This window comes from Zingiber officinale, chromosome 5B (genome assembly GCF_018446385.1).
Source record: "Zingiber officinale cultivar Zhangliang chromosome 5B, Zo_v1.1, whole genome shotgun sequence".
Lineage (NCBI taxonomy): Eukaryota > Viridiplantae > Streptophyta > Magnoliopsida > Zingiberales > Zingiberaceae > Zingiber > Zingiber officinale.
This window is the reverse complement of record NC_055995.1, coordinates 53596627-53620646: the sequence shown is the minus strand read 5'-3', so window position 1 is coordinate 53620646 and position 24020 is coordinate 53596627. Positions and strand designations below refer to the sequence as shown.

General features: G+C 37.8%; 1 non-coding gene across 1 annotated transcript; it reads right to left on the bottom strand.

Moving 5' to 3' along the window:
• Positions 1 to 1406: 1406 nt before the first annotated feature.
• Positions 1407 to 1512, bottom strand: LOC121988071. Its single transcript, XR_006113833.1, has one exon. It is a non-coding gene; the product is annotated as a small nucleolar RNA R71 (small nucleolar RNA).
• Between the last annotated feature and the right edge of the window lie 22508 nt (positions 1513 to 24020).

Sequence of the window (24020 nt, the reverse complement as noted above, 5' to 3'; positions counted from 1 at the left end):
CCGGACTGTCTGAGTCTGATTTCCGACCGAAACCCTAGGTCGACCGACGCCTCTGTTCCTCCACGGGAACGCGTCCTCACCTACTCCACTGAGATTTATTGTTGCCGACGATCCTCCGGATCGATGGACTTTGCTCGCACTGATGCTTCCGGACTTTCGAACATCCGCTTCACCGCCGCCTGACTTTCACCGTTCACGACACGGGACTTTCCACCTAGGGTTACCACCCCCTAGGACTTTTGCCTGAAGCCATCGACCTGCCAAGACTTTCCGCATAGGGTTACCACCCCCTATGACCTAGGGTTACCACCCCCTAGGGTTTTCACCTGCCTAACCGCAGCTAGGACTTTTGCCTAAGTAACACTTAGGACTTTCCTGCAAGCTCCATGAACTTTGTTAGATAACACCACCACTTAACTTTGAGCCCTTTGCCATAATCAAAACTCAGGTTCGATCATCTGGTGCTTATTCCAGTCCCTGTGGATACGATAATCTTTTATATTACTTGCGACATTTTCGTACACTTGCGGAGCGTAACAAGTTTTTGGCGCCGTTGTCGGGGACTGCGCTATAACATTAGGAATTATCAATTGAGTTAGACTAAACATAACTTTTCTTCTTTTTTTTTTCTTTTGATTTGCATAGTTATAACTAATTGTTAGAAATCTGTTTTCGTAAGTTTTTCCTTTCTTGAATAACATTCTTGACAACTCTTTTTGTTGGAATTCTAATTCTAATTCTAACTTTGCATTCTTGATTTCTAGTACTCTAATCTAACTTTTCTCTGTTTTCTCTTTTGATCTTGTTTCTTTCTTCTTTTCTTTTGTAAACATATCTTGCAATTTTTAGCATATGAATTATTCTAGACATTTTTCTTTTTTCTTTTATCTTTTCTTTCTTGTTTTCATTATGCACTTTCTTTCTTGCAATTTAAATTCTTCATTTGCTTTCTTGCTTTTCATATTGCATTTTATTTCTTGTTTTTGATTCTTGATAATTTTCTTTTTCTTCTTGAATATCCATGAGCACTAACATGTCAAGCAGGACCATGAGAAATTTTTCTACACCCATTTCTGCAAGATTTTTATCTCCCATTGTGCAACCTCAAATTGAAGTAGAAAGTTTCCAACTAGACCCAGAGATAATTTTCATGATACAAGGTCACAAATTTGGAGGAGAAGCATCAGAAAGTCCTTATCTGCATCTTGAAACATTTTTAGAGATTTGTGATTTGGTGAAATGTGAAGGAGTATCAGCAAATGCAGTTCGATTGATGATATTTCCTTTCAGTATCAAGGATAAAGCAAGGACTTGGCTATATTCTCTCTGTCCTCAAAGCATCACAAGTTGGGAACAATTGGAGAAGCAATTTCTGAATCATTTTTTCCCTCCAAGTAGAACGGTGTATATGAGGAATTGCATAACAAATTTTGCTCGGGCATATGGAGAATCATTATTTGAAGCATGGGATAGATTCAAGAGTCTTCAAAGACAGTGCCCTCATCATGGTTTTGAAAAATGGTTGATTTTGCACATATTCTATGGGGGAATTTCTTTCTCAGACAAGACTTTATTGGATTCATCAGCTGGAGGTTCTTTTATGGACAAAAGTGTAGATGAAGATTATTCGTTAATTGATCAAGTGACATTGAACCTCCATGAATGGTCGAACAAAAGTTGGATGGAATTTCCCTCAGATATTCAAAAAGTGCAAGCTATGTAAGAGAGTCACAAACAAAATGAAATTCAACCACCTAAAAATGTTGAAATTCACAAGTCACAGAGTGAGGAGTTCAAACATTTGGGGGCAAAGCTTGATAGTATTGTTTCAAAATGGTTTAAAGAAGATCCCCCTCCTACACAGTCAAGATCCAATGAAAAGTGTGATGATGTTGGGTTGAGAAGTGGAAAAAATCATGAAGAACTTCTGAAGAACGACATGTTTAGAATTGAGGAGAAGAATAATAGAAGATCACAAGAACTCAGTTCCATTTCTCTGGGAAGTTCCCAAAGGCCAGAAGTACCTTTCCCTCAACGATTAATCACACCAACATTAGATAAGCAAGTTGGACCTCCTCCAAAAGCTCAAAGGGAATTTGGGAAAAAGGGAGTTCAGTCTTTCCTAGGACCTTCACTAAGGGTTCCTTTTCCACAAAGGTTAGTGGGGGTCAATGAAAATAAAGACTTCGGCAAATCCTGTGACACTAATATGGTTGAGTGTAGATTTTTGAATATATATGAAGATGAAGATTTTTCAGATGAGGATTTTATTGATAATGTAGTGGTAAATAAGTTTTCAGATCTATCTCAAAATTTTATAAGGTGTTATAGTGACATCGAATTTTCAGATGATGAATGTGATGTGGTAGATCAACTTAAAACTGCAAGTGAAGTTATTGATCCTCTTGTTATTGATTCTCCTATTAAGGACATAGATGTTGGTTTATATTTTGATGTATGTGTTGATGATGATGATATGGAAGAATGTGTAGGGAGCTGTGTTGTGGAAGCAGCATCTCAAGGATCACCACCTTTGTCAAGACAACCCTTAGAGGTTTTAAGAATTGATCATGTTGTTGAACAATGTGTAGGGACTTATACAGAGCTAGTAGAGTCTCGAGAATCACCATCATTGATATCATCAACACCTAAGCTAGAGCCAGAACCATCATTTGATTCAGAGGAAGTCACATCTACATGTTTAGAAATTTCAGGTATTTCTCAACAAAATAAGGTTAGTATTTCTTGTGATCTTTTGGAAAACTTTATGGAGGTACCTATAATTGACTTTGTTGGATGTGATTCAGTTTTTATTACTTATTCATCTTATCTTGATATGGTTCTAGCTCTATACTATATAACATGCTTGTGGGAGATTTGTTTTTCTTTTGGATGTGCAGATTTCACATGGGCCAATAATTGGAAGCTCAATCTGAACCGTCTTCGACCACCTGAAAAAATTTCCAAGAAGACGAAGATGGAGAGAGTTATACTTTACTTTGTAGCTCCTTTGAAGAAAGCTCCCTCCATAATAAGAGCCCTTGGTAGGAGGGTTCTAAAATATCTTACCCCTCCAAGAGCAAGATTTAGCAATATCTTACCATCTAATGAGGTGGTCGAGCTAATGACCTTAAACAAGCGCTTCTTGGGAGGCAACCCAAGTTCATTTTCCTTATTTTCTTTTATGTCTTTAGTTCTCTCTATATAATAAACATGTATCCTCTACTTAATTTTTCTTGTCTATCTTATTGTTGTAGAATTCAAAGTTGTGGAGGTATGTGAGTATTGGATGGAGGAGTATCTTTAAAAACATGAACGTCAACCATTTGGAGCTCATCACTTGGTAACTTCTTTTAAAATCTCCTCCACATTGTTTTTAGTTTTCATTGGGACAATGAAAAATTTAAGTCTGGGGGGATGCATTAGATGCATTTGATTTGCTTTGTTTGTTTTTGTTTTTGCTTATGTCTTGGATTGTGTTTTGATTTTTTGTGGCATACATCTTAAGAACATCAAAACTTCACTTATATGCTTTCTTGGATTCAAGTGAAATGTTAGCGCGATTATTGGCTTGATTCATGATGTTCGAATGATGCTAGTAGTAAACTTTGTGTAGTTCTTTTTTCTATCTTGGGAAGCATTAATAAGCTAAGAATCTTATTGTGATGAGTTTTAGTTTTGGTTCAACCTTAAGGATTTTATCTTCACTACACTTGTGCTTGATGCTTGAATAGTTGATGTCATTGAAATAGTCATGATTCATCTTGTTTGCTTAGTACTTGGTTTCCATGGTGATTTCTCAACTTTCATTTTGGTTACTGGATGAGGCTCAAATCATTAAAGCTCATTTGGAAAAATCAAAATATCCCAACATGTGTGCTAAAAGTACATTTATGAATAAGTTTTGCACAATGCAAACACTTATAAAAAAAAAAAAAGAGGGATATAAAAAACAGTTGTCATGAGTGGAATCTAGCAAGTCACCCCTTTGAGACCGAGTTAGGTTACTGGGGAAATGACTGCTTAGCTTCCCTTGAGATTGAGCACACCTTTGAGACCTTGGGTTAGTTGAGAAATATGAACCAAGTGAATGGTGAGTAAGTGCCTATCACTGGTTACTTGTCTTTCACTGGAAACATTAGGAATTCAAATTTGATGACGACTTGACTAGGACATGGATTGAAACTTGAAGGGTGTTGAGTTACTTTAACACTGCGCACAAGATTCTTATGCTTGAACCATACTTTACTTGTTTCCATGATCATGCTTGTTAATGAAACTTTTTGATAGAATTAGGAAAGTGCACTAGGTTTTATGAATATGTTGTAGAACATATGAATTTAGACTGCAGCATTTTGCTTGAGGACAAGCAAAGGTTTAAGTCTGGGGGTGTGATGTGCGTAGATTATATACTCTTTTATCCATACTTTGACGCTCATCTACTTGTATTTCATTAGCATAATCTATGTTTATTGCACCCTATTTCATTAGAATATCATACTTTCATTATATTCTGTTCGGAGATCTACACTTTGCTTATTTTGATTGACAGGACGTGATTTGGAGTAAAAACAGAGTTTAAATGAAGTCTAGAGCTTCCAGAGTGACATGGGCATGCAAAACTATGTTTTCTTCATGTTCTGGCCGTGTAGAACTCACATGGGCGTGTTAAGGCCGTGTAGGGGTAATGTTGGGGCCGTGTGAACCTCACATGGCCGTGTGAAGGCCGTGTGAACCTCACACGGCCGTGTGAAGGCCGTGTGAGGTTTTCTGCACTGCAGACTGAAACTAAAACAGTCATAACTTTGTGCTCGGTTGGAGATTTGGGCTGTTCTTTATACCGACTTGTAGATAACTTCAAGATCTACAACTTTGATGAAGACTTCACTGGGAGAAAACCCCATATTGGTGGCCTAAAAGGTGTTGCAATGAAACATAACTATTCAAAGCTAAGACAAAGGGTGTGCAAGGGCCATGCAAGGGGGTGTGAGCTGCACATTGTTGGTATTTAACTATTCGATGTGCAACGGAAGGTGTGAAAAATAGATTAAACGCCTTTTAAAATTTTTCACAACAAAACAATTTTGTTTAGATCGAACAAAAGATCTTGTTTAATTATAAAATCTCTTATAATTCAACATGCAAACATTATAATATTTTCTTTATAATTCTACAAAATAGAATCTTTACCTTGAGTTCGCGCCTAAGATTTGCAGGTCGCCGGAGTTCTTCACAGGTTGCCGGAGTTCTTCCAATGCCACGATCTTCCTCTCCAATTATTCGAATCAACGGATGGACAAAAGTGTGGGCTAACTCTTTTAACTTTTCTCACAAAATGAACTGTAGAATTTTTCACCAAAAATTCTCTTTTTCATTCTTTCTCTTTTTTTTCGAGAGAGAAAGAGAGATGTATATTATAGTAAGGAGAGAGGGGAACGTGTGTATTATGAACATGGGAGAAAAAGAGGGAAACGTGTATTATCGAGTGGGAGAGAAAAGAGGGGAACATGTTTACAAAAGTGGAAGAGAAAAAATGGGAATGTGTATTATAAAGTGAGAGAGAAAATTTATAATATTCACAAATATTGATTTCTCTCTTTTATATTTTATTCGTAATTAAATTACAAATAGAATATCTAAATACTTGATTTTTCTCTTATATATATTTTATTTGTAATCAAATTACAAATAGAATATCCAAATATTTGATTTCACTCTTTTATATTTTATTCGTAATCAAATTACAAATAGAATATTTGTATATTTGATTTCTCTCTCTTTTATATTTTATTTGTAATCAAATTACAAATAGAATATCTGAATATTTGATTTCTCTCTTTTATATTTTATTCATAATCAAATTACAAATAGAATATCTGTATATTTGATTTCTCTCTCTTTTATATTTTATTCGTAATCAAATTACAAATAGAATATCTCAATATTTGATTTATCTTTCTTATATTATTTATTCGTAATCAAATTACAAATAGAATATCTTCTTTTAGTAAAAATAATAAACAATTTATTAGTTAATAAATTTTGTGAGAATAAATAATTAATCAAATTAATTATTTAAGAGTATCCATCATGATTATACGAAGATGGTTTGGGGACCATGGACCCATAATTTCAAGCTCCAATAAATTTAGATACAATTAATTAAAGCTCTTTAACTAATTATCTAATTTATTAATTCCGAGATTATTCCACTAAAATCCGGAATTGAACTCTTGAGAATTATGGAACATATTTACTCAAAAGATTTGAACAGTCCATTGATATAATCATTACATGTCGATCAACCCTCCGTTCATGGTTCACAAATAGAGGTAGGCGAAATTACCGTTTTACCTCTCTATTTGTATCTAAAACCTTAAGTACCATTGATTCACTAGTGAATAGTTAATTCATAATCTAATTATGAATTAGAGCGCTCAAACTATTCAGTGCTAGAATCAACACTCAAGAGAACCATTTTAGCATCCTTTCGGAAGTTACGGATTCCGTATCTATAAATCATATTCCCAGCTGAATGTATAACTGAGTCTCCAAAATGTAAGTGTTACACCTATTATTTAAAATAGGTTTTAACAAACAAATCAAGAGACTTGTTAATACAAACAAGGAGTCTATGACAACTCAGGATTTAGATTGATCTACATATGATCATCTTAGCGATGTTGATTCGAGTCTTTGTAACGGTACTTAAACATAGACACTTAAATCACATCTGGTCCTTGTCCTATATAATCATATTATATAAAATGCCTCTGCTTAGTGTCATTACACTGATTGTCCGGATAAGACTATCATATTCATAATGTCAGCAAACTGCATTCATGATTTCCAATTAAAGATCCATACTTTAATCAATCATGGACATTTTAAATATATTATCTATGATTTTAATCCTCTTGTATATAACAATCTTATATACTAAAATCATAGTTACATCAATATATTATGGATTTTATACAGATATTCATTTTTATACAAATAAGCATAAAACAATCAAACAATAAAATAAATACTTCTTTTATTTAATTCAGCAATTAATAATAAATATCTGTTTTACGGGCATATTCCCAACAAACTCCCACTTGACCTAAAACAAATGAGACATATCTCTAAGACCCATTCCCTCTAAGTGACCTATGAACATTTTTTCAGGTAATGTCTTGGTGAACGGATCTGCAAGGTTCTCTTTCGACGCTATCTTCATAACGTCGACATCTCCTCGACGTACAATCTCCCTAAGGAGATGATACTTTCTTTCTATGTGCTTGCTTCTTTTATGACTCCTTGGTTCTTTTGAATTTGCCACAGCCCCACTGTTGTCACAATACAGGGTTAATGGTTTATCCATATCTGGAACTATTTCCAGATCAGAGTAGAACTTTTTCAGCCAAACTGATTCCTTAGCGGCTTCACAAGCTGCTATATATTCTGCTTCCATGGTAGAATCTGCTATGCTGGATTGTTTAATGCTTCTCCAAACAACTGCTCCTCCACCAAGAATAAATATTGATCCAGACGTCGACTTTCGAGAGTCCTTATCTGACTGGAAATCAGAATCAGTATATCCCAAGGGGTTCAGGACTCCTCCTGAATAGACAAGCATATAGTTTCTTGTTCTTCGCAGGTACTTGAGAATATGTTTTACTGCAACCCAATGATCTAATCCTGGGTTTGACTGGTACCGACTAACCATTCCCACTGCATAGCAAATATCAGGCCTAGTGCACAACATAGCATACATAAGGCTCCCCACTGCTGATGCATATGGGATACGTCTCATATGCTCTTCCTCTTGCAATGTTTTGGGACATTGTGCCTTCGAAAGAGTAATTCCATGTCGGGTTGGTAAGAGACCTTTCTTGGAATTTTGCATCAAAAAACGTGTGAGCACCTTATCAATATAAGTTGCTTGAGATAATGCTAGGAGTTTATTCTTCCTATCCCGAATAATCTGGATCCCAAGAACATAACTTGCTTCTCCCAAATCTTTCATTTGGAATTGCTCAGTCAACCAAGTCTTTACATGAGATAACACTTTTATATCATTCTCAATGAGTAAAATGTCATCTACGTAAAGGGCTAAGAAAACCACACTTTTAGCATTGATGAGCTTGTAAACACAAGGTTCATCAATATTTTGTTGGAATCCATAGGTCTTAATAATCTCATCAAACCTAAGATTCCATGATCTAGATTCTTGCTTAAGTCCGTAAATGGACCTTTGTAGCTTGCAAACTTTTTGCTCATGATCTTTAACTACGAACCCTTCTGGTTGCACCATATAGATGCTTTCTTCAAGATGACCATTCAAAAAGGCTGTCTTGACATCCATTTGTCAAATCTCATAATCAAGACAAGTGGCAATGGACAAGAGAATGCGGATAGACTTTATCATGGCAACCGGAGAGAAAGTTTCTTCATAATCAACTCCTTCCTTTTGGGTATAACCCTTTGCCACTAGTCTAGCTTTGAAAGTCTCTACTTCTCCATTCACACCTCTCTTTTTCTTGAAGATCCATTTACATCCTATGGGCCTGACATCTTCAGGTGGATCTACAAGTTCCCAGACCGAATTAGAGTACATTGACTCTATTTCTTGGTTCATGGCTTCTTGCCATTTTTCCTTATCAAGATCATTCATTGCATGTTGATATGATGATGGATCATCATCATTGGTATCGGCTACAACAATATTTGTTTCACCGTCCTGTCTGTAGCGGGCAGGAGTTCTAACAACTCTCCCACTTCGTCTAGGTACCAAACTTTCCTGATTAGGAAAAGTGGTTTCTTTTTCTTTCCTATTATCTTCAACAATCATCGGTTGTGAAATGATCTGATCATTTAGCAATTCCTCGAGTACAACTTTACTTCGAGGTTTGAAGTTTGTCATATAGTCATTCTCAAGGAAAGTAGCATGTGTTGATACAAATACTTTCTTTTCTTGTGGGCTAAAAAACAAACCTCCTCTCGTGCCTTTTGGGTAGCCAACAAACAAACACACTTCTGTTCGTGGTTCCAATTTCCCAGATTTCCCTTTTAGTACATGTGCTGGACATCCCCAAATTCTAAAATGACGCAGACTAGGTTTACGCTCATTCCACATTTCTATTGGGGTCTTAGGGACTGATTTTGATGGTACCACATTCAAAATATAGACCGCTGTTTGTAAAGCGTATCCCCAAAAAGATGTAGGTAGCGAGGCATAACTCATCATGGATCTAACCATATCTAACAAAGTTCGATTCCTTCTTTCGGCAACACCATTTTGTTGCGGAGTTCTAGGAGCCGAGAGATGGGATATAATCCCTTTCTCAATTAGGTGATTCTTGAACTCGATATCAAGGTACTCACCTCCTCGATCTGATCGAAGTATTTTTAGTGATTTACCTAATTGCTTTTCAGCTTCATCTAGAAACTCCTTAAACTTTCCAAAAGTTTCTGATTTCCTTTGCATTAGGTAAACATATCCATATCTCGAATAATCATCTATAAATGTGACGAAATATTCATTACCTCCTCGTGCGTGGACATTCAATGGTCCACACACATCAGTATGCACTAACTCAAGTGGTTCTTTGGCCCTTTCGCCCTTCGAAAAGAAAGATCTTTTAGTCATTTTCCCTTCTAGACAAGATTCACAAACTGGTAGATTGTTAACAATTAACTCTCTCAAAGGACCATCCTTTGTTAGTCTATTTAGCTTATCTAAATTGATATGACCTAACCTAAGGTACCATAGATATGTTTCATCACTATTTGCAAGCTTTTGCCTTTTGTTAGATTTTGGATAAGCTACTTTGAATAGTTCAGTATTTAATGATAAATTTTCACAAGGCTTAAGGACATATAACCCGTTTTTCATACCTGCATGACAAATTTCAAGACCATTTCTTGAAATAGAAATTCCATTTTCATAAAAGGAAATACCAAATAATTGTTCATGCAATTTTGAAATAGAAATCAAATTCCTACAAAATCCAGGAATAAAATAAACATCGTTCAACACTAAATATTTATTTTTAAAATTTAAACGGGTGACTCCCACTGCCTTGACTGAAACTAATGCCCCATTGCCAACTCTAAGTGTCAACTCCCCATCTGCAAGCTCCTTTAAAGAACTAAGTAGCTGTATAGAAGAACAAACATGATTAGTGGCTCCTGAATCAACTATCCAGAAGGAGGAGTCATCCTCTACTAAACAAGCTTCTAAGACAAGTAAATCAAATTTACCTTTCTTCTTCTCCTTCAACTCTGCGAGGTATTTTGGACAGTTCCTTTTCCAGTGTCCATCTACACCGCAGTGGAAACATTTTCCTTTAGGTTTCTTCTCGGCCTTCTTGCATATGGTTTTGTTGTTCTTAGACCCATCCTTTGTCTTTTTGAATTTACCACCAGATTTACCACCTTTAGCCATTTTTCTCTTCAAACCTTTTGAAGAATTGGGTTTATTAACAATATTTGCTTCAGCCTTGTTCTTCACAAGCCCTAAGATAGCTTCAAAGGTTTGTAGTTCATTCAGCAGCTGAGTCATCCCATAATTCAGCTTATTCATAATATAGTTGCTGGTGAACGGGATGAAGTCACTAGAGAGCGAATTCAAAATTATGCTCACTTGTGTACCCTCATCAATTACAGCCCCATGCATCTCAGCCTCAGAAAAATAATTTGTCATCTGCATGACATGATCACGAACATGAGTGCCAAGAATCATTCTAGCATTTGTGTACTTTCTTGTGGCCTCATGACGAGCTTGCTCAGATTGTTGCCCAAACATTTCTTGCAGAGATTCCATGATCTCAAAAGCACACTCTTTGGGCTCCATCTTGCTTCTTAGTGCATCAGACATGCTCGCAAGCATATATGCCTTAGCCTTATTGTTGGACGCAATCCAACGATCATACAGTTCTCTAACAGCACGAGTGGCATTTGCAGGTGGTACCGGTGGACATTCCTCTGTAAGAACAAACCTATTGTTCTCACTAACCAACACGATATTAATATTGCTTTTCCACTTAGGAAAGTTTTCCCCAGTCAAAGTATTGTTTGCGAGTAAAGACATAATTGGATTTCCCATTGACATTATTGCTGAATTCAAATAAATAGCATGATTAAATTGTTTGAAAAAAAATATCCATATGTATATATTTAGGAATAGTAAACATGATGTAAGAATGCAAGGATAAAATAAAAAATCCCATATACTATTCCTTCGATAATTCAACTATCCACGAAGAATGATGCCATCGTTGGGAAGGTCACATTGCTTGCTTAGTCAAACCAAGACTCTTCTTGATTAACATATGTGTACCAAAATAACTTTTATTCATACACATATTAACTACCGGGGAAAAAAAATTTTGGTCAAAGATATAATCAACAATTTTGATCTCATATCTTTATGAGTAAAAACCTTCGTTTCAAATTTTAGACTTAACTCAAGAGTGCCGCCGTAAGGGTGGGTCAAACTTAAAATACATTAAAAATTCTATCATCAGAGATCTAGCCTTGATATTAAATCAAAACGGACACCACCCGTAGGGTAACGAAATCAAAGAGTTAAGAGGCGGCATTCTAACTCTCACGGTGCTAGACCAACGAAGGAGACCAATAATTACTCATTATTTAATTTCTTAGATAACTAATTATCCACTAATCCTAGATTTTAATAATCATATTATTAATTAGACATCTTATGTCATAATTACCTAGGTCTATAGAATTCTCAATAATTCTAATTAATTGTAACATAAACAATTTATGAATTACAATTATACATGATGTTTGCAACATGCAACATGCGATATGCTATAATGCACAGAATAGACCCATCTAATTCTAAATGACATATTGCTATTATAAACATAAAACATCATTGAATAATATATGGAATTGAGTTAAAATTGTAATCTTTAATTACCTCTAATTAATAGTTCATGACCTTGAACTATTTTGTCAAAATTATAAAATTAACTAATTGAATTAATTTTATCAACTTTTGAATCCAATTATTTAACTTTCGATAATTACATTAATTATCAAAACTATTAAATAAATTAATTATTTCGAATAAAATAATTATATTCCTTCTGGTTTGATGATTATATTAATTATCAAAACTATATCTCACTTTTGATAGTTATATTAATTATCAAAACTATTAAATATTTAAAAATGGATAATTCAATTTTGTCCACTGAAGTAATCGAAATATTTAACTTTTGATAATTACATTAATTATCAAAACTATTAAATATATCAACTAGTTTAAATAAAACAATTTTATACTAGAACAGTGGATCTTTTAGGCTAATAAGTGTAAGGTGGAATTAGAAAATTATCCATCCATAAAATCCAAACTCTTTGGTAATTAAAGAAAATAATTTTAGCCTGATCTTAATAATAAAACCAGAAACAAACGGAGTCATAAAATTAGCCAATCACTATCATGCATTAAAAAATATATAATACATGGCATTCAATCAAATATCGAACAAATCATGTGATCATTCATATAAATAAAATATCATAATGTTTTTCAATAACCTGGCTCTGATATCATATGTTGGTATTTAACTGTTCGATGCGCAACGGAAGGTGTGAAAAATAGATTAAACGCCTTTTAAAATTTTTCACAACAAAACAATTTTGTTTAGATCGAACAAAAGATCTTGTTTAATTATAAAATCTCTTATAATTCAACATGCAAACATTATAATATTTTCTTTATAATTCTACAAAATAGAATCTTTACCTTGAGTTCGCGCCTAAGATTTGCAGGTCGCCGGGGTTCTTCACAGGTTGCCGGAGTTCTTCCAATGCCACGATCTTCCTCTCCAATTCTTCGAATCAACGGATGGACAAAAGTGTGAGCTAACTCTTTTAACTTTTCTCACAAAATGAACTGTAGAATTTTTCACCAAAAATTCTCTTTTTCATTCTTTCTCTTTTTTTTCGAGAGAGAAAGAGAGATGTATATTATAGTAAGGAGAGAGGGGAACGTGTGTATTATGAACATGGGAGAAAAAGAGGGAAACGTGTATTATCGAGTGGGAGAGAAAAGAGGGGAACATGTATACAAAAGTGGAAGAGAAAAAATGGGAATGTGTATTATAAAGTGAGAGAGAAAATTTATAATATTCACAAATATTGATTTCTCTCTTTTATATTTTATTCGTAATTAAATTACAAATAGAATATCTAAATACTTGATTTTTCTCTTATATATATTTTATTTGTAATCAAATTACAAATAGAATATCCAAATATTTGATTTCACTCTTTTATATTTTATTCGTAATCAAATTACAAATAGAATATTTGTATATTTGATTTCTCTCTCTTTTATATTTTATTTGTAATCAAATTACAAATAGAATATCTGAATATTTGATTTCTCTCTTTTTTATATTTTATTCATAATCAAATTACAAATAGAATATCTGTATATTTGATTTCTCTCTCTTTTATATTTTATTCGTAATCAAATTACAAATAGAATATCTGAATATTTGATTTCTCTCTCTTTTATATTTTATTCGTAATCAAATTACAAATAGAATATCTTCTTTTAGTAAAAATAATAAACAATTTATTAGTTAATAAATTTTGTGAGAATAAATAATTAATCAAATTAATTATTTAAGAGTATCCATCATGATTATACGAAGATGGTTTGGGGACCATGGACCCATAATTTCAAGCTCCAATAAATTTAGATACAATTAATTAAAGCTCTTTAACTAATTATCTAATTTATTAATTCCGAGATTATTCCACTAAAATCCGGAATTGAACTCTTGAAAATTATGGAACATATTTACTCAAAAGATTTGAACAGTCCATTGATATAATCATTACATGTCGATCAACCCTCCGTTCATGGTTCACAAATAGAGGTAGGCGAAATTACCGTTTTACCTCTCTATTTGTATCTAAAACCTTAAGTACCATTGATTCACTAGTGAATAGTTAATTCATAATCTAATTATGAATTAGAGCGCTCAAACTATTCAGTGTTAGAATCAACACTCAAGAGAACCATTTTAGCATCCTTTCGGAAGTTACGGATTCCGTATCTATAAATCATATTCCCAGCTGAATGTATAACTGAGTCTCCAAAATGTAAGTGTTACACCTATTATTTAAAATAGGTTTTAACAAACAAATCAAGAGACTTGTTAATACAAACAAGGAGTCTATGACAACTCAGGATTTAGATTGATCTACATATGATCATCTTAGCGATGTTGATTCGAGTCTTTGTAACGGTACTTAAACATAGACACTTAAATCACATCTGGTCCTTGTCCTATATAATCATATTATATAAAATGCCTCTGCTTAGTGTCATTACACTGATTGTCCGGATAAGACTATCATATTCATAATGTCAGCAAACTGCATTCATGATTTCCAATTAAAGATCCATACTTTAATCAATCATGGACATTTTAAATATATTATCTATGATTTTAATCCTCTTGTATATAACAATCTTATATACTAAAATCATAGTTACATCAATATATTATGGATTTTATACAGATATTCATTTTTATACAAATAAGCATAAAACAATCAAACAATAAAATAAATACTTCTTTTATTTAATTCAGCAATTAATAATAAATATCTGTTTTACGGGCATATTCCCAACACACATGGCCATGTATGGCATCTAGTGCTGAAACCTTACATGGCCGTGTAAATCTACACTGCCATGTGAGGTTTCCAGAGGCCAAGCAGGACATGGCCGTGTGGATCTACACGGCCATGTGAGGTTTCCAGAGGCCAAGCAGGTGGTGGCCGTGTGCACCACACGGCCGTGTAGTATTTCCAGAGACTAAGCAGGTTGTGGCCGTGTGCACCACACGGCCATGCAGTTTTGACAGAGAAGGAACTGGACATGGCCGTGTGAATCTCACACGGCCGTGTCACGGGGTCGTGTGGCGCCCGATTCCCTCCTCTATTTAAACCCTTCTTCATGAATTGAAAGGGGATCTCTCCCCCTTTGGGAGAAAGCAAGATTTGGTGGTTTCCTCCCATTCTTGGGAGGATTTCTGGGCGATTCTAAGGGAGATCTCGACGATTTAGACTCCGGAGCGAGGATTGGATCCGAAGACAAGGCTTCTTCGTAGATAAGTTTTCTCTTTTCCCCTCTTCTTGTTTTCTTGGATTGGGGATTCAAGGAATGCTTGTAATCTCTATTCTTTCGGGTTTTCTTCCTCGATTCATGGAGTAGATCTTGTATTCTAGGATTAAGGGAGTATTTGTATGATGGATTGATGTAATCTCTTATGGATTTGCCATTTTCTTGTTTCAATGACATTATCTTGCTTGTATCAATTAGATCTTGAATGATTGATGGTGGTTTATGCTTAATTCTCATTCTTGATTGATTGTTTGGATTTCTTATGGACTTGGTAAGGATAAACTCTCACTCGATCATCCGAGGGATCCACGTGACAGGTGCAAGCCCGTGTAAGGACGTTTGAGAGATAATCTTGAAGAGGAAATAGGAATATTCAAGAGAGTAGGATGGATTCTATGATTAGCTTCTTGTATCTTTATAGATTAATAAGTTGTGGGCTTCTATGTTGATATCCGAGGAAGGCATAGTAATAGGTGCGCTTCTGTGTAAGGACAACGTAGGTTCATGTCTCATTAATCCTATTTAGATACATTTCTCAGTCCTTAGCCGGTTGTCTATTGCAAGAGGGAACCGGCAACTTTCTACATGTTTGGCAGTTGAGGAATAAGAATTGGTGAACCATTTACATTCAAGAAATCTTACAAAGAAATCGAAACTCCTAGAATCTCCCTTTATCATAACCCAAAACACTAAACTCTTGTTTGTTGATCTTTAATATTAGATTTGTTTACCTTTACTTTGCTTTTGAAACGATTGGATAGTTGTTTAGCTAATTCGCATTGAGACATTTCTAGTGCTTATTTCAGTCCCTGTGAATACGATAATCTTTTATATTACTTGCGACATTTTCGTACACTTGCGGAGAGTAACACTAAACTGTTCTAAATTGCTGTTTCTAGGTTATTTGAACCTAGAGCTAGGTTGTCTGAACCTAGAGGCGACTGTGGGAGCCCACCCATTGGACCGTATGTTGGTGCAACCTTTGGTCAAGGTTGACTTGGTTGACCTGACTCGAGTTGACCTGACTCGAGTTGTGTTTTGATGTTTGACGATGTTTGATGAGAAGAGAGTTGTATTCTTGATGTTTGACAAGAATAGGTGTTTGGGAGATTGTAGGTGCAACCTTAGGTCAAGGTTGACCTGGTTGACCTGATTCGGGAAAAGTCCAAGCAGGGAGCTTGCCACGCGAAAAGTCCAAGTATGGAGACTTGGCACTGGAAAAGTTCAAGTACGGAGACTTGGCACGGGGAAAAGTCCAAGCAGGTAGCTTGGCACGCGGAAAGTCCAAGTATGGAGACTTGGCACGGGGAAAGTCCAAACAGGGAGTTTGGAGCGAGGGAAAGTCCTGGTAAGTGAAGCCAGGCAGTTGGAGAAAGTCGTGGTGAGTGAAGCCAGGCAGGGGAAAGACCTAGTGAGTGAAGCTAGGCAGTTTGGAAATCCTGGTGAGTGAAGCCAGGTGAAAATCCTAGTGAGTGAAGCTAGGTGAAAGGGAAAGTCCTGGTGAGTGAAGCCAGGCAATGGGAAAGTCCTGGTGAGTGAAGCCGGGCAAGGGAAAATCCAGATGGATCAAGGGTGATCAGACATCTGGTGTTGAGAAGGTCAAGTAGGTCAAGGGAGTGACCGGATACTTGACACAAAGAGGAAAGTCCAAGTGGGTCAAAGGGGTTGACCGGACACTTGGTAGGGAGTCTTAGCAGGTCAAGGGAGTGACCGGATGCTAAGCATGATGTACCAACAGGTCAAGGTTGACCGGATGTTGGTTTGGGAGACTTGGGACTTGGTTTGGGCAAAAACCAAGCTCTGGATCGGTCACCAGACCGATCCAGTGATACGCTTGTGTATTTGATCGGTCTGGTGACCGATCAGATAACAAACAGAAGGATTCTGTGAGCTTACTGATCGGTCTGGGGACCGATCAGGCGATATCCTGATCGGTCTGCCGACCGATCAGGTGACGATCTTGAGGAGTGCGAGGAACCGCACTCAATAAGCCCTGATCGGTCAACAGACCGATCAGGCCATACCCTGATCGGTCAGCAGACCGATCAGAGCACGATCAGTAGCTAGCGGAGTTCGGGAGAAAGCGCTGATCGGTCTGTGGACCGATCAGGCACACTCCTGATCGGTCTGTGGACAGATCAGGGAACTAGCCGTTCTAGATTCCTTCGTGTTTTTCTTCGCAGGTATAAAAGACGCTACAGGGTTTCGTTGCTGTTACTGCTTCCTCCTTAGAACTTTTGTTCTTGTGCTCTAGAGCTTCTGCTCTTACCTGCTATCAGAGCTTTGCTGAGCTCCTCGCAGCTGAAGCTTCGCGTGAGCTTCTCGACTGGATTCTCGTCAGCTGCTGCTGGTGTGAAGCTGCTGCTTCATCACTCCAGTCAACAAGAAAGGCAAGCAAGTGTTTCATATTGTCTTTTGCTTTCTTGTATCTGTTGTACTCCTATCTTGCTTGTGCAAGAAACATTGTGGAGAGGTTTCTCCACCCAGAAGGAGTATATTGTATTAGCCGGTTCTCCGGGGACTCATCCACCGACGGATTGACTTGACTCGTCCACCTTACGGACACGCCGAGGAGTAGGAGCCCTAATCTCCGAACCTCGATACATCGGTTTGTTTGAGGTTTGTCTTCTTTTCCTTCGTTTCTACGTGTTATTTTCCGCTGCGCTAACCTAGTTTGTAGAAACGCGACGATTTGGTGTCGGCTATTCACACCCCCCCCCTCTAGCCTCCGTATGAAGGATCCTATCAAGTGGTATCAGAGCGAGGCCGCTCTTCGACGGATCAACACCCGGGGGAGCACGGGCTAGAGATGGATCTCTATGGAGAAGATGTCACAATTCAACCCTTCTACGAGTCTCACGACAACTTCACATATTGGAAGGTAAGGATGATGTATTTTCTTAGGACTAATATGTTAAATTGGTTTTGTGTACAAGAAGGGTTTTCCCCTCCGATGGATGAGGAAGGAAAACCTATCAAGAAGAAGGAGTGGACGAAAGAGCAAATCCGACAATCCGAAATCAATGACGAGGTAACAAAAATTATTGAATTTACTTTACCTAATAATGTTTTGTGCAAGATAGATAGGTACAACAACGCCAAGGAATTGTGGAACAATTTGGCAAAATTCCATGAAGAGGAGCCTAGTGAGCCAAGTAGCTCACATCATGGAGGAAGCGAATTGGGAGTTGAGGGCTACTCAACATCCAAGGAAGAAGAGGAGGAGAGCTCTTGTTCAAGATCGGAGCAAGAAGAGGCATCTACCTCCGGAAGGGATGAAGAAGAAAGCTCATCTACATCCACAACCCTAGGTAACTCAAACACTGTGATTTCAAGCAAATTACACATAATGTGTTTTGAGTGTAGGAAGTTTGGGCACTACAAGAGTAAGTGTCCAAAGAAGGTTAGAAAGACTCCACCGGCACCAAAGGTCAAGGAAGCCGGAGTCCCGACATGCAAGAGCAAGAAGCACGTGGTGTGCTTCCAATGCAAGCAACGGGGACACTATAGGAGTCAATGTCCAAAGGGGAGGCAACCTCACAAGGACAAGAGGCCAAACACGTGTAAAGGGGGAGCTAAGGCAAACCCTAAGGTAACATTTAAAGCTCATTCTTGCAATTCTAGTAGGATGCATGCTAGTAGTCTTATTGCCATACACTAGAAATCGATACATGTGCTTAGGAGCCAAGCATGTTAGCCTAGATAAGAACAATTCTAGAAATGCTAATCCTAGAATTAACTCATCTAAGGCTAAGGAAAATCTAGATAGAAATCCCAAATCATCTAGACACATGCCTAGGAATACCTCAAAGAAAAATGATAAATCAAAACTTGAGGTATTAGAGAAAGAAAATCAAGTCTTGAGGTCAAGACTTGACTCTCTAGAAAAGGCTCTTAAGGATTTGACTCTAGGGTCTAGGGGTCAAAAACCCAAGTCCAAGGACAAGAAAGGTTTGGGTCACAAACCTAAGTCCCAATTGGTCAAGCCCACTTATCATAATGTTTCATTCGATTATGGAACAAAACCTAGGGCTAGGAAGACCATTACCAAGGTCATAAGGGGAGTCACCCCTATAGTTGACCTTGATGAGACCCAAATGACCAAGGCTTTAAAGCCTAAGAGGGTCATTAGGAGGGTTGCTAGGGAAGTTATCCCTAGTGAATATTTAGTGAACCCAATGAGCTCTAATAGGTATTGGGTTCCTAGGAGCATCTTCTCTACCCCATAGATGGGTTAGAGAGTGTCAACTCCGATTAGAAGGGTAGTTAACCCAACTTTGAGGAAATTGACACTCAAGGAGCATTTTCAAGGTTTTGAGAACTTTTGAAAATGAAATGGAATTATCATTTACTCCTTTGAAGAGTTAAATGTGCCTAAAGATTGGAAATTTCATTTTTAATCTCAATTGGCACAATTTGGGAAAATCTAGAGAACTCTCGAGGAAAAAAATGAAACATGCCAAGTTTTGAGGATAAATTTGATCTTTAAGTGGCATGAATTAATCTAGAGTTCAAGAAGTGTCAAAATTAGGATTTTGGCATTTTGGGGCAATCTAGGATTAAATTTGAAGTTAGCCAAGTGGTTAAGGATACTTAGATAGGTAATCTAGGTATATTTATTTATGCTAAATCTTGCCATGATTATTTGCCCTCACATGTCATGACATCATGTTTAGTTTTATTATCACTTGAAATGTCATGATAATGCTTAGGCTAGTTTTTATGTCATGTTTATTTAAGTTTCAAACTTTATGCCATGACATCATGACATTGGCACATGTTTTCATTTTTGATATTATTTCATGCCATGTCATCATCTCTTGCATTAATAATTAATGAAATTGATTTAAGGATAAAAGCACATTTTGATATTGAGATCAAATTGGTGTTTAGAAAATGCATGAGAACTTAGCCTAAGTTGACCTAAACCCATATCTCACATCAAAATTGACTTGAATGTGTTTGATACACCTTAGATGTGTGTGAGATATTAGGATGATGAGTTAGGATCAAGGTGCATAGTTCTTGTACCTAGATGAACCTAATTCAAAATTGGTGGATCATAGGGAAAGCTTATGTACAAGTCATGTACATTTAGCCCTAAGATTATGGTCCTAAATTAAAAGGTTTAAAATCATTTTGAAATTGATTTGAAAAACCTTGATGAAGCTTTTCTAGTGATAGCATTCATCATCGAGCAAGGTGATACAAAGTTTTTGAAACTTTGAGCTATTTCAAAACTTTTCGAATTTTGTATCAAGATTTGAAAATGGAAGTTATTTTCATAGAAAACTATTTTTCCTTGATAGTATATGTTAAGAGGAATATATCCTCAAAATTTTATAATTTTTGGAATTTTCTGGAATTTGTTGTGAGTTTCTGAATTTCGGGAGAAGGAAATCAGAACTCGAGTCTGTCCAAGGATGGATCGGTCACTGGACCGATCCAGGGAAGGCTGGATCGGTCTGGGGACCGATCCAGAGGGGTTCTGATCGGTCCGGGGACCGATCAGGCGTGCTGAATTTGCTGAATTTCGACTGGTTGTCTGAAATTTCAGCTCGGGAAGGTGGTGTTTTGGATTTCTAAAGGTTTGAAACTCTCCAAGACATTGTTGGTGCAATGGTCAAGGGGGAGTTGACCTTTAGGGGGAGTTTTACCTATTAGTCAAGGGGGAGTTGACTTTTAGGGGGAGTTTTTACTCCTAAAGACTTGAGTGATATGGGATTATCACTAAGTTGATTGTTGTGTTTAGTATCAAGGGGGAAATTAAGAGTTTCAATGAAAGGTATGAGACTTTCATTAGGAAGAAACTCTTAACCTTGATTCCCTCTTTTTGATGTGTGTCAAAAAGGAGGAGAGATGTCCCAAGGGGGAGAGTGTAGGTTTTGGAAGAATGTTCAAGGAAGAACATTGATTTTGGTTATCAGGTTAACCTAACTTGATTTTGGATTTTGTCAAACATCAAAAAGGGGGAGATTGTTGGTGCAACCTTAGGTCAAGGTTGACTTGGTTGACCTGACTCGAGTTGACCTGACTCGAGTTGTGTTTTGATGTTTGACGATGTTTGACGAGAAGAGAGTTGTATTCTTGATGTTTGACAAGAATAGGTGTTTGGGAGATTGTAGGTGCAACCTTAGGTCAAGGTTGACCTGGTTGACCTGATTCGGGAAAAGTCCAAGCAGGGAGCTTGGCACGCGAAAAGTCCAAGTATGGAGACTTGGCATTGGAAAAGTCCAAGTACGGAGACTTGGCACGGGGAAAAGTCCAAGCAGGTAGCTTGGCACGCGGAAAGTCCAAGTATGGAGACTTGGCACGGGGAAAGTCCAAACAGGGAGTTTGGCGCGAGGGAAAGTCCTGGTAAGTGAAGCCAGGCAGTTGGAGAAAGTCCCGGTGAGTGAAGCCAGGCAGGGGAAAGACCTAGTGAGTGAAGCTAGGCAGTTTGGAAATCTTGGTGAGTGAAGCCAGGTGAAAATCCTAGTGAGTGAAGCTAGGTGAAAGGGAAAGTCCTGGTGAGTGAAGCCAGGCAATGGGAAAGTCCTGGTGAGTGAAGCCGGGCAAGGGAAAATCCAGATGGATCAAGGGTGATCGGACATCTGGTGTTGAGAAGGTCAAGTAGGTCAAGGGAGTGACCGGATACTTGACACAAAGAGGAAAGTCCAAGTGGGTCAAAGGGATTGACCGGACACTTGGTAGGGAGTCTTAGCAGGTCAAGGGAGTGACCGGATGCTAAGCATGATGTACCAACAGGTCAAGGTTGACCGGATGTTGGTTTGGGAGACTTGGTACTTGGTTTGGGCAAAAACCAAGCTCTGGATCGGTCACCAGACCGATCCAGTGATACGCTTGTGTATTTGATCGGTCTGGTGACCGATCAGATAACAAACAGAAGGCACGCATCGATTCGGTGAGCTTATCTGATCGGTCTGCCGACCGATCAGGTGAAGATCTTGAGGAGTGCGAGGAACCGCACTCAATAAGCCCTGATCGGTCAGCAGACCGATCAGAGCACGATCAGTAGCTAGCGGAGTTCGGGAGAAAGCGCTCATCGGTCTGTGGACCGATTAGGCACACTCCTGATCGGTCTGTGGACCGATCAGGGAACTAGCCGTTGCGACGCAACGGCTAGATTCCTTCGTGTTTTTCTTCGCAGGTATAAAAGACGCTACAGGGTTTCGTTGCTGTTACTGCTTCCTCCTTAGAACTTCTGTTCTTGTGCTCTAGAGCTTCTGCTCTTACCTGCTATCAGAGCTTTGCTGAGCTCCTCGCAGCTGAAGCTTCGCGTGAGCTTCTCGACTGGATTCTCGTCAGCTGCTGCTGGTGTGAAGCTGCTGCTTCATCACTCCAGTCAACAAGAAAGGCAAGCAAGTGTTTCATATTGTCTTTTGCTTTCTTGTATCTGTTGTACTCCTATCTTGCTTGTGCAAGAAACATTGTGGAGAGGTTTCTCCACCCAGAAGGAGTATATTGTATTAGCCGGTTCTCCGGGGACTCATCCACCGACGGATTGACTGGACTCGTCCACCTTACGGACACGCCGAGGAGTAGGAGCCCTAATCTCCGAACCTCGTTACATCGGTTTGTTTGAGGTTTGTCTTCTTTTCCTTCGTTTCTACGTGTTATTTTCCGCTGCGCTAACCTAGTTTGTAGAAACGCGACGATTTGGTGTCGGCTATTCACACCCCCCCCTCTAGCCTCCGTACGAAGGATCCTATCACCGTAGTCCCATATAAGCTAGAATAAACCGATTTACTAATTTAGATGCTTCTAATGCATTCAACTGTGCTAATAACAATGCCTAAGTTGCATTCTTTCTCTAAGCTGGTTATTTAATCGAACACCTAGTGTGCTTTAACTCCCTTCTCTATTAGGGAGACTACCTTTAGGCACCCGGCAGCATCTAAACCTCCAACTGAAGGAGAAAAGACGTGTCCGGCCCATCTAAAGGTACTCACTAAATCCCTAAACCTGTGAGGGGGGTTAAGTACACCCTATGTGTCGAAAACATACGCATATAACTAAACTAATGCACAGAAAATCAAACGGTAGCTATTATACTGCAGGTGAGGGGTTTCTTACCTTGTGTGGTAGATTTCTTACAAATCTAATCGCTAGAAATTCCCGGTGGAGATGATTTCTCGACGATTCACTCGCGTCCACGTGCTCTACTCGCGGAGGGGAACGTCCTTGTGCTGAAATCGTCACCGGAAAGTGTCCTTGGGGCCCTAGAGAAAGAACCCTAGATCTTCCTTGGTGTGGCGCCGAGAGAAGGAGGAAGGGAAGAGGTGTTCGGCGTGAGGGTTTGGAGAAAGAAAGTGGCGTGAGGTTTTGTGAGGAGAGGGCTGCCGAACCAAATTAAACCAAACCCATCTTAGGTTCTTAATTTATATTAATTGGATTATTGAACCCAACTCCAATATATATATAATTGGTTCCTCTTTCTCTCAGCACGGCCCTGCTGGGTTCACCGGTTACTAAGGCTAACTAAAAGTTTAGCGGACCCGAGAGGTTCCGGGTTCGATTCCCGCTTAAGCCTTTTTATTCTTCTAATTATTTTTGCTACTTCCGCTACTGGGAAAATTCCGGAAAAATATCTAAAAATTCCAGAAAATCACAGAATAATTCTAATGCATGTTGAGAATTTTCGGGCGTTACATAAGCCTACCTAGGGCTAGACTGATCTTTGATCTTTAGTTTTTTATATTTCATTCCTGTATTTTGTAATACCTTTTATGCATAGATCTTGATCTGTACAACTTTTTATTGGTATGTTAAAAACATTTTGCTCAATTCATTTTTTTCCAATTAGCGTAAATTAAATTCCTTGACGTTTGCAACTGTTGCACCCATT